Source organism: Neodiprion pinetum, chromosome 5 (genome assembly GCF_021155775.2).
Source record: "Neodiprion pinetum isolate iyNeoPine1 chromosome 5, iyNeoPine1.2, whole genome shotgun sequence".
NCBI lineage: Eukaryota > Metazoa > Arthropoda > Insecta > Hymenoptera > Diprionidae > Neodiprion > Neodiprion pinetum.
Window position 1 is genome coordinate 16,189,053 of NC_060236.1, and position 11,905 is coordinate 16,200,957.

Here is an 11,905-nt window from a genome sequence, read left to right on the forward strand (position 1 = left end):
CTGTAATATCCATGTGTCATGGTATTCATAGTCTGTCGTATTTTGCTGATCGATTGATAATTTCTGCTTATCCTTGCAGATTGAACCCGGAAGTATGGCGAAAAGACACAATGACTATCTGTATTATATTATTGAAACATTCATAACTACTTGAACGGTAATCATTTATCCACAGTTTTCAACAGTGTTTTCCCAGTTGAATATTTTTCAGCACCTGTATTCTACGAAAGCAATCACTGGATGTTTATACTCTCCTCTTATTTCAGCAATGATAAATTATCATTGCTACGGATTGGATTCATGAAGTAGGAACCACCCACTACGGCTCTACGTAGTTTACCACCTACGCTTGAACACATCGATTTGATCCATTATTATATTAATAGTCATACAAACAACTTGTTTTCGAACAAAATACCCGAGAGGTATACATGCTATATTATACGTAGTGTGACGTTGAAGTCTCGCGATGGTCGCTCGTCACCTACAAATAATCGATGCGTCGATTAATCGAGACTGCAATAATAATCGAATGCGACTCGATTGAATCGGTAAAACTTAATCGATCAATCGATTATTTCGTAATTTTTGAAACGGAGCATGTGAAAACAAAATTTCGTCAATTTCAGTACGTCAATTATGTTAATAGTGGAAAAGTTTTTTGATAATTTACAGTTTTATTCAAAATATTTTTTAATTTCAGGTGAAAATATTCATCTATCTTTTACGTATTACATCAAATAGGTTCTTATTGTCAGTAAGTAAGACAATGACAATAATTGATACTATAATCGCATAAATTGATATTGTATTGCATCGTTCGTGGGAGTAAAGAATAAAAACCGACTGTGAGAAAAAATAATCGATTTAATCGAAAATCGGGAATCTTCGGCCCTGATCGGCTTTGCTAAGAATGCCTGCGCCGAGCAACGTCACTCATAATAATCAGTAATTGAACAGTCTTAGTGCACGATATGTTTCCACATCGAGAGAGAAAAAAGGACGGAGCGACTCCGCTTCAACGATTGAGGGGGTACGCTGGTCGATTTTGAGGTTAACGTACAATACCGTCCATAAGTTCGGGATCGCTTTTCGAATTTTTGATCGGGACAAAAAGATATCTCAGCCAAAAAACGGCGTAGAGAGGTGTTCCATGTCGCATTTGAAAGTATAATCAGCATCATTATCGTTTTTTGCAAAATTCTCTACGACCCCTTCAGCACTCACTAAGTGATGTTTAATATGTTCTTTACCGATTTTCATACTTTCATGAAGTCGCGCCTAACTTTTTGGGAAATAGTAATAGCAATTTTTGCTTAGAAGGACTTTCAAAGGGGTGGGATTCAGTAGCAATTTCGTTTCTTTTTTTTTTTTCATAAATGTTTGCGATTTGTTTCCGGTTACGTCACTTTTTGTACAGTAGTTCAGTTTTTGGAAAATCCGTCGTAAATCAAGAACTGTGGGGCTTAAAATTAAATGCTGAGGGTGAAAAAAGGGGTATTATTTGATTTTGAACGGGTTAGAATTTTTTTAGAATTGAACAAAAAATAAAAAATTTGCAGCTTCATGTGAACTTTTAATTCGATCTCCAGTAGCTCGTTGAAAAGACTTATCTTACGGAATTTTGACCAGGCATTGTCATAAAAAAATGGAATAAAAAATTCCGTCCCGTTCGAAATAAAATATTATAACTTTTTCCACCTTTGACATTTAATTTTAAACCCCATAGGTCTCAAGTTACAATGGATTTTCTAAAAAATGAACTACCGTACAAAAAGTTGCATAACTTTGCGGAAACAAATCGCAAATACTCGAAAAAAAAATAAATTGAAGTTGAATCTTGCTCCTTTGAAATACCTTGTGACAAAACATTCCTATTGCTATTTTTCAAAAAGTTACGCGTGACTTTATGAAAGTACGATAACCGTAAAAAAACAACATGTTTAACATAACCTAGTGAGAGCTGAAAAGCTCGCAGAGAAATTTACAAAAAAAAAAACAAAACGGTAAATAAGCTGATTTCTTCTACTTTCAAGTGCGATTTAGAACATCACTCTACGCCTCTTTTTGGCTGAGATATTTAACTTTTTGTCCCGATCGAAAATTCGAAAAGTGATCCCGCAGTGATGAACTGTACTGTTTATATTTCTACAGCCCAATTCCATACGCAATTCTAAGCAAAAACATTCCAACGCATTTTCATTTCACGCAGACATAAAGAAAAGGTATGAATTCTGCGAATTTACTATTGCAATTTCGTAGAATCCGTGCCATTTCTGTATTTCTACGTCCATTGAAAATGCATCGAAGTGTTTTCGTTCATAATTTTCATAGTTACAAACGGACAACAGAATACCTCGTAGTCCTCGTTTCTCTTTCTCATTTCTTTCTTATAAATAACGTAAAGTGAAAAAGCCGTCTACAAAAGCGAAAACTGCGAAACCGACTTCGACTGATAACCAGAACTAAAGCTAAGTAAAACATAATGAACAACAAATAACCGGTGGCTCGAAGAAGCCGAATAGTTTGAAAATTAGACGCATTGGAATAAAAGAGAAAGAAAACATTTGATAGTGAATATTTTATGCATAAAAGGCGTATTTTAAATCTTGCGAATGAATGGATGGACGGATGAATGATTTTTAATGATTTATATTTACGATTTTATTTATACAATTATACACCTCTAATTTATTTATTTGATAAAAGAACGAATGTGTCTTTTTTTTTTTGATTTTCACGTATTTATGATTTATAATAAAATTGACGATTTACTTATGATATCACACAAATCAATAATTCATTCAATATACTATATGTAAATTGTCAAATCAAATCGTCACAATATTTGGATATACGTATAATACACGTCAACGTCGAAATCGTCTAGGGCACACTATAGTGCTCCTTTCATCACACCCCTGTCTTTGCCAGAAGTGCAGTTTATCCTACCTTGTACCTTTACGCACACGCGCTCACACACCTAGATTAAGTATTCATAAGATGAACACTACCGACCGGAGCGTGGCCGATCGCCACGAGGGACCGATCCATTTTGTCAACTATTATAGTTTCAAGATTCTCCTTCACGTTCGATACACGCATCAAGTTTCACCTCAAAACATGCTCTCGTCTCTCTCGGAAACCCCGTCTCTCGTTAGTTGCCTATCCCCATATTTCGTGCGGACTAAAACCCGTCACAATAATATGGATATACGTGTATAGCTTATACCGAGGGGCTGCTCACTTGAGAAATCATTGAACCATTTCATCCAAAATCAGACAGGCAATCGCCAAAAGTCGCTGGAAATCAGTCGAATCGCATGATTCCTGATTTCCTCATGATTTCTTAAAGTATAGATATATTCATAGGCATAGATACATTCTCGATGTCATCCCCTATTACAAATGAAAAAATTTTAAATGTTTTTCAGAGAATAAAAAAATTATTCTAATTTCTTTAATAATCTCTGTTATTGATTGAGTATCCACGTATCCCCGATCGTAAATTAATTATTGTTAATCTATAACAATTAATCAATATTCATTTCTCGAGAGTCTAAAAGTCAATGATTTCCAAAACCTAGAAATCACTTTTAATCGTTGGAATAGGTAATCTCATTGATTCGGAAATCACGGGAATCACAGTCTAAATCACAAGAAATCGATTCCTTTCGGAAATCGTCGTGTCACCGAATCCGCGAGTGAGCAGCCCCTCGGCTTATATACTATGACTGCATTATATTGGGTCGACGCCTTTTACGAAAATTGGCATGTTTCAGATTTCTTACGAAAACTAGCACGTTTCGGTTTTAACAACGAAAACTAGCACATTTAAATTATTGCTGAGAAAACTAGCACGTTTCAGTTATTGCCGTGAAAATTGGCTCATTTAGGTTATCGCTGCGAAAACTATCATGTTTCGATTAGTGTGATAAGGATTTTCAAAAGGTTGGTCGAAATGATTTTAATTCGTCATTTGTATATTTCACAGTACATAGTCAAAGAGTGACAAAACGTCCCAAAATATAAATATTATTAATTTCAGTTCGACGACGAGTATACTAGTTTTCACGGTGAAATCCGAGACATGTTAGTTTTCGCGGTGAATACCAAAATGTGCTAGTTTTCGCGATGACAACCACAACATGCTAGTTTTCGTAAGATATCTGAATCGTGATACTTTTTGCTATAGGCGTCGACGTATAGTACCTATAAAAGGTACAGAGTGCAGGTATTCACAGCCTACACTGTGTCTCGAAATCCGATGTCTTTTGTGCTAATACATTCAACCGTAAGATTTGTCTTCCACGGTATGGTAGACACTTGGCATTCTATGGGACATGACCATACGCCATACGGTATGCGTATGACTAAACACATTGCGACTTTCGTATTTGTGTAGGTCATCATAGGTGATTACAGTACATTGTACGTATTAATTTGTAGAGTAGGTTAGTATAAATGTCGAGTGCACCTTTATTCTTGTCTCATTGTCAGAGCTGGATACTCGTTGGGGCGAGTACAACACCTACTCAGCATTAAGATCTCGGATAGTTGGTGCAATTTATAGGTTGATACGGCTGAAGTCATGGTCAAGAATTGGCAGTGTGCACTATCAGAGTTAAGATGAAATTAGTCGAAAATTCCGGTCAGGAGAAGTTTAATTATTTGGAAAACGTAAACATAATAATCGACGTTTCGGCCGGGCCCTGCCGACCATCCTCAGGAAAATTTAAAATTTGACGACCAGTTCATGCTTAGGTGTTGCTAGTTCAGCATTTTGGACGGAAGTAACTTCCACTTCCATGCTCAGGTGTTGCTAGTTCAGCATTTTGGACGGAAGTAACTTCCACTTCCGTCCAAAATGCTGAACTGGCAACACCTAAGCATGAACTGGTCGTCAAATTTTAAATTTTCCTGAGGATGGTCGGCAGGGCCCGGCCGAAACGTCGATTATTATGTTTACGTTTTCCAAATAATTAAACTTCTTCTCCTGACCGGAATTTTCGACTAATTTCATCTTCAATCAACCTCCTGGTCACGAACTTCTTCACAAATATCAGAGTTAAGTTCGCATGCTTTGAAATGGAATCTTCTTTATTTGAAAAACTGAAACTCGTTTGAGGCATCGACTTTAAAAAAAATTGTTAAATCTAGTATGTAATCAAGGAACCCCGAATCACGCGGTCAGAATTTAAGGTGACAAAAGGAATCTGGCGGTCGATATTCTCAATGATACCCTTAGCTGGCTTGAGAAAGTACTTGAAATGCCTGATGAATGACTGTCGAAAATTGTTTTTCTAAGACTTGAAGACCTGGCAGAGAAAGATCCACGGCGCAATGAATACAACGGGGTCTCACAGTATAAAGAAATTTACTTGTGCCGATTCGTGAGAATATTTTAATTCGAGTACGTCGGGAAGCTGTTTACGCTATCTTGTCAACGATAAGTGGCAGAAGAGTGCATCAATACTGTTCAATACTAACTGTATAGCTGATACATCTCATGAATGGAGTAAGTCAAAGAAAGGCTTTTAGAATCCCATTATTCACTTTCCCTCGGGATAACAAAAATCCCTACACACATCCACATGTATCCATCTGATCGTTTTCTGTACTACAACGTTTCAGTACAGGTATCAGATGAAACTTTTGATGAATAAAATTAATGTGTGACGTGCACATAATGCACCACATACCGGGACAATTTCTTGAAAATTGAAAATCAACTGCGCATGCGCGAGTTTTATCGGCTGTTCGTGCAGGCTGGCCATCCCGTTTCAGCTGTCAAACTTTTTGTGGCGGCGATGTAGTTGATGCGAATTTTCGAGGTTAGAATCTCAAATAATCGAGGTAGTGACTCGGAAATGTTTGGGAAGCATTTGTTATTGGGTCGGAAAGTTGATTCTTCAGAGAACGGTCGGAGTTTAATGCTTGTGCTCTTTGAAAATTCAAACGTACACATTTTGCATACGTTGGCCCCCTGCGTCGCAGACAAGAATATCGCTGCGGGAAGATTTCGCCGACCAATAAGATTGAATTATTTGGTGCATGCGCGGTTGATTTTCAAGTTTCGAGAGATTGTCCCGGTATAGAAAATATCCCCACGATACAAATCTCGAACGTTCTGTTAAATCAGTATGTCAATCATATGCACAAGAGTATATAGAAGCGAATGGAAACATTTAGAATCAGAAGAACACTCTGGAAGTTCGTAGAAGGTCGTAGAAGCTTCTCGACAGCGATCGCTCTTATCGACGCCCGTCCGTCCCAAAACAAACACTTATTACTCGATATAAGGAGGGGAAATGAGAATACAATAAAATCATTTATGCTAAAGACAAAGCAGCATCAACATCCTCAGTTCGGTACCGCATAATCTATCAACCGTGAAAAGTCGATCTATGAAAGAATCTCCCCATAAATTTATGAAGGGACGATAATAATAAATAACTTAGAATATTTTAGTAAAATAATAATTTCAAAGTCTATTAAGTTAACCTCAATTAATTTATAGGGGAAAGTGTTCGTTTCGTTAATTGGTCAAAGGCTAATTAATCATTTTCTATATTTCCCTTATTTGCTTTATTTTCCATATTTTCTTTGTACATACTTCTTTCATTTTCGATTCTACACAATAGACTATCAGTGAATTACTATTACTATATCAGTGTCAATGTCGGTGTGTCAGTGCACCATTTCAGGATTAACCTTCAATTATTAACACATTAAAGAGCTGACAGTTACATAAGATTGCAGGCGGTGCTTCGTTTATTGCAAAGTTGGCACTTGTTCGGCAATTTATGATAGCCTAAGCTGATATCACTGAGAGATCGTTCATCTGGACACCTGTAGCGTGATTTAGAGACTCCACAAAACATTTCTACATTGTTAAAAATGTTTGTAAATTTACTACACATTTACTACACAAAATTGTAGGCAAATTACAAATTTCGTGTTTTAAAGTGAATTATTAAGGATTCTCAATAAATTTGCAATAAAATTTTGTAATTTTGATTAACTTGGTTGGAGAAACGTAAAAGCGTAGTTTGAATTTACTAAATTATGTAGTAAATGTATTATATTTATAAATTTGCTATCCGGTATTTGGAATTTATTAAACATTCTGCAGAATTCACGTGATAAATGTACAAAGAAATTCGATTACAGTCTGTTAAAATTAAAAATCTATTACAGCGAAAGGAAGAAGACTATCTAACAATTTACTAAATTTGGAAAGTAAATGCTTTTGTCAATTTATTTGAAATTGTACTCTGAGTACGAATTCTGAAAATATAATCTTGTTGACGAGTTTTCAGTGACTGTACTTATTATATGTCATGCCCGTGGGATCGTACATTGTAATATTAATCAAATAAAGTCGTGGTTTCTTACAAAGTGCTTTGGCGTAGTAGGTAGGGTGTCCCACTAGTAATCCGAAACATTGCGAGCGAACGAGATTTTCGAGTCCCGGTTCTGAACGAATAATGCGTTATGTTTTCTAATTGATACAAAATGCGTTTACATCGATTGTAGCTACTGATAAGTTCTTAAAATGCTGTTTGTGCTAAAAAAAATCGTTAACATCAATTATACACTCATCTAACATCAATTTTTTTCTTCATCCATTAAACTTACAATTCATAATATTGTAAAAATAATACACAGATTTATTGAAATTACGGCACTAATACTTGATAAATTTACGGTAATGTTACAGTAAATTCAAGAAATTAGTTTTCGAATACTTGAAAAAAGTAACGTAAATTTACTCCTCCGTAAGAGGATAAAACTTCCATTACAGTTTTAGTAAATTTTGTTTGAAAACGTTCGTTCGAATAAGGTAGTGAAATCCGAGACTAAAAGGTTCGTGAAACACCTTGAACCTCCAATACATTTATAGACTTATGAGGATAAAACTGAACTACATTTTTCTGTTTCCGAAAAGTTTAACAGGTTTGGCTGCTAACTCTAGTTGCTGGCTTCAACTTCACTAATTGCGTATACTTATCATATAATTTTATTACAAGAGATCATAATTAACCGGAATTCCATAATTTCATAAAGAAAATGTTGAACGGTGTATATTATCATTTAAACATTTTTGTAATATTTTTTTCTCACAAATATGTCATTACACTTAGAAATGGCGTTAGAAACCAGCCGTAGAGTCAAATTAAATCAAATAGCGATATTCGATTCGAAATAAATAATTCGATAATTCGAATATGCAAGCACATCAATCATGAAAACTTGATAAAAAGTTATGACAAAATATAGTTTTCAGATAATTTATTAGAAATTGGGATTGAATATTTAGTAAGTCACGTACACATACTAAAACATCTGACAATAGTTTTTTATTTGTTATAGTCCCTGCCATTGTTCAACGACCGAATTAGACAGCCCACGGTAATGTTTATTGTTTCCAACTTTTTTTTCATCATAAAAATGTAATAATGCGCATATACATAGTACATATTCAAAGTATTCGACTTAATTTCATTTGTTTTTCAGCACAACAGATTCTTCGATCCAATGGCAGTAGTGACGTTACAGCTACGGTGGAGCAAAAGAAGACACAGCTGGTACCTCCACCTCATTGCTCTGAACCTCGGCCGACTTAAACTCAAACCTCTTCACGAACGCTTAAAAGAGTACGACATTCTACGCCATATCCCATTGAAACTGACATTTGGATATGGAAAAAACCAAGGAATAAAGGACTACCCCGAATACGGAAAAATTTATGCCCGACGAGCATTTTTATTTGTCGATAGCGCATGTCGTTCAGCATTTTAATCTACTGCTTAGACTTAAAATCAGGCAGGCTGTGTCGGATGCCGTCATGCGAACTATTGATTATAACAAAAATACCGTCATAGACATTTTCCTTTCGCGAAAATCCTGGTCGTAAAAAGTAGGAGAGCTTCCGCAACTGCCAAGGAATCTCACCTTCCTGTACAAAATATTCTGTGTATTTCGTGCGTATGCTTTTAGCTGCCATTGCAGAATTTCGATCTACATTAGGTTGTAGGTTTCGTAGTCCCGCGTCGCTGTTATTTTCTCGACATTCTCCAGGTTCAAAGTTACCAAAACGGTATACCCGGTCCACGTATCGTAGCAGCAAGCGATGCCCTTCTTCTCAGATCGATTCTTAATCCATTATCTCTCAGAAAATTATGTAAAACTACACAGCATTTTACAATGCTTTCGATAGTCTTTGGTAATACATCGATAGCTCTTCTCAAAATATGCTCCGGGAAGTTAATACCCCAAATGTATTCCCAATCGTTATCCTCCCTCGACTCAACCGGTAATTTCCCGTCAATGGGAAGGCCGGATTACCAACAAATACGTGTGGTACAAAAGCATTGCTACTCCGAATGGTAGCAAGAGGTGGCAATGATAAAGTGTCATTTGCGATGAACCTTCCAAAATGTGAGATTTGGAATATTCTACCATTGTTTTCTCTTTCAGTAAATCCAATACTAACGTAGGCGAACCGATACGGAGCATCACAAGCAGCAAGTAGAGTGCAATACTATAACTGCCTTTACAATTTTAAAAAGCAGATCCTGTATTATTAAAGCATTGCACTTCAACGCGTTAATCATCAATGGCGCCAACACAATTAGGAAAATCCTATCGGCAAAATTTTCAGCACTTTTAGACCAGTCTTCTTCCGTGAGTTCAGTGAGTAGGTTGAAAGGCTTTCCGAAATGCTTCATTATTCTCCGTGATTATTTTAGTTACCGTATTTCTTCCGATACGATATTGATAATGCAAGCTGGCCGTGTTATCACCGGCAGCTATGTGTTTCAGAGCGAGTGGGTCTCTGGTTACATAATTTTTGACAATTCTATTTTACGTAATAGAATATTAAATCCTATCGGCATCATTCGACGGTAGTTGAAGAATTAAATTCTTCGTCTTATCGGCGTTCAGTGACCAGATTGTGGTATGCTACTTGCTCAATTCTCTTGGACAAAATATGCCAAACTCACCAGCGTGATATCTGACGCTGTTACAATAAACTTTTCCTCGCTCTTTCTCTGCGCAATCACAGTAATGACAAGATATTCATGACGACCTCGTAGTTCATCATAAAAAATCGAACGCTTTCAAAAAGGTTTAAGGGGCACACCTAGTATGACAGCCTAAAAAAAGGCGATTTTTGGGAAATTAAAACAAAAAAACTGCTCTATCAATTATTTAAAAATTTTAAGGGTATATTTATACATATTTTAAGAATACACAGTAAAATTTTTGAAGAAAAATATTGAATATTTTTCGAGTTACACGCGATATCCGACGGCGCTGAAAAAAAAAAGGTCCTCCACTGCTGCAGGGATTCCGGCCTTCTCCGTGGATGAAACCTAAGAGAAAAAAATTCTTGTTAAACTAGAAGATATTGTCCGTACAATGACCTACGGTCGAAAAAAAAATCAAAAATTGACAAAATGGCGGCGTTTTTTTAAAAAAAGTTGAATTTTACCCAAAATTTTGGTCCTTTTTGGCTTGCCAAAATTCGATTTTTGATCAGATCAAAAAACTGGTAGGTCATTGTACGGACAATATCTTCTAGTTTAACAAGGTTTTTTTTTTTTTTAGTTTTCATCCACGGATAAGGTCGGAATAACTGCAGCAGTGGAGGACCTTTTTTTTTCAGCGCCGTCGAAGATCGCGTGTAACTCGAAAAATGTCTAATTTTTTTCTTCAAAAATTTTACTGTGTATTCTTAAAATATGTATAAATATACCCTTAAAATTTAAAAACAATTGATACAGTGGTTTTTTTTTTTTTTCAATTCCTAAAGATCGCCTTTTTTTTAGGCTGTCACACTAGGTGTGTCCCTTAATATGACGCTTGCTTTACGAAAGAAAATAAAACAAAATGCATTTGTACAAACCGTGGCCGGACATGCGTTGAATTTTGCAGTGTCTACGAGTCGCAATTGTCTTGACGTAAGCAGTACATATTCATATGCGATCGGCATTCGTTAGTGTCCGTGAATTTAACCCTAATTGGTCACTCTGGGTGAATTTCACCCTAAACATTTTTCAAAGCCCTCGTAGAGTCCCTAAGTCGTGGATATGAATCTCTTGGCGTCATTCTTCATGGTAATAAACACCTTTTCTTTGACATTTTTGGCACTTTCTCTAACTTTGCCATTTTTTTTAGAATATTTAAACAATAAATTTTGGTTAGGAAAACTGAGAGAGCTTTTTCTGCGATCCTTAAACAATACCTAGATATTTTTTTTAGATTTTTAGAACTCATTGAGTGACCGTTATGCGACTCTACGGAACCATTGTGTGACCGATTAGGGCTAAAAGCCAGAATATTTATCCTTCAACTTGTGGATCCAAGATGTGAACCAGTGCACGTAGAAAAATAGTATAAATTTATAGTAAACCCTCTACCTGGACCGGTACAAACGTATGAAAACAAATAATAAACATTACTTGAAAAGCTATAATTAAGAAGAGTATTACGAAAATTGCATAAGGAAAATAGTTATCACCTCGGGATTAATGATATACCTTTTGAATAGTGGTAGATTTACTTTTCGCAATAGCAACGGATTTTGATAGTTTCGAGAAACCGCGAACACCGTATAATTGAATCAAAATTACTATGCATGAAATTGAGGCTTTGCATGGACAAAGAATATCTCTGGTTAAATGACAAATGTCCCTGTCTCGGGATTTTCAAACTATCCTTTTTAAACCTGTTTCTTCGGTCAGAAAAATATGTGCCCAGCGATTCATAACTGAACAACCCCCTCTACCTTCTTCGGGGGATAAAAAATGACATTTTGTGCATTCGATTTTTTATCTCAAGAATCGATTGACGGATCCTTACGAATGAAATTATGGGTATCTAGTACCAAAAGACT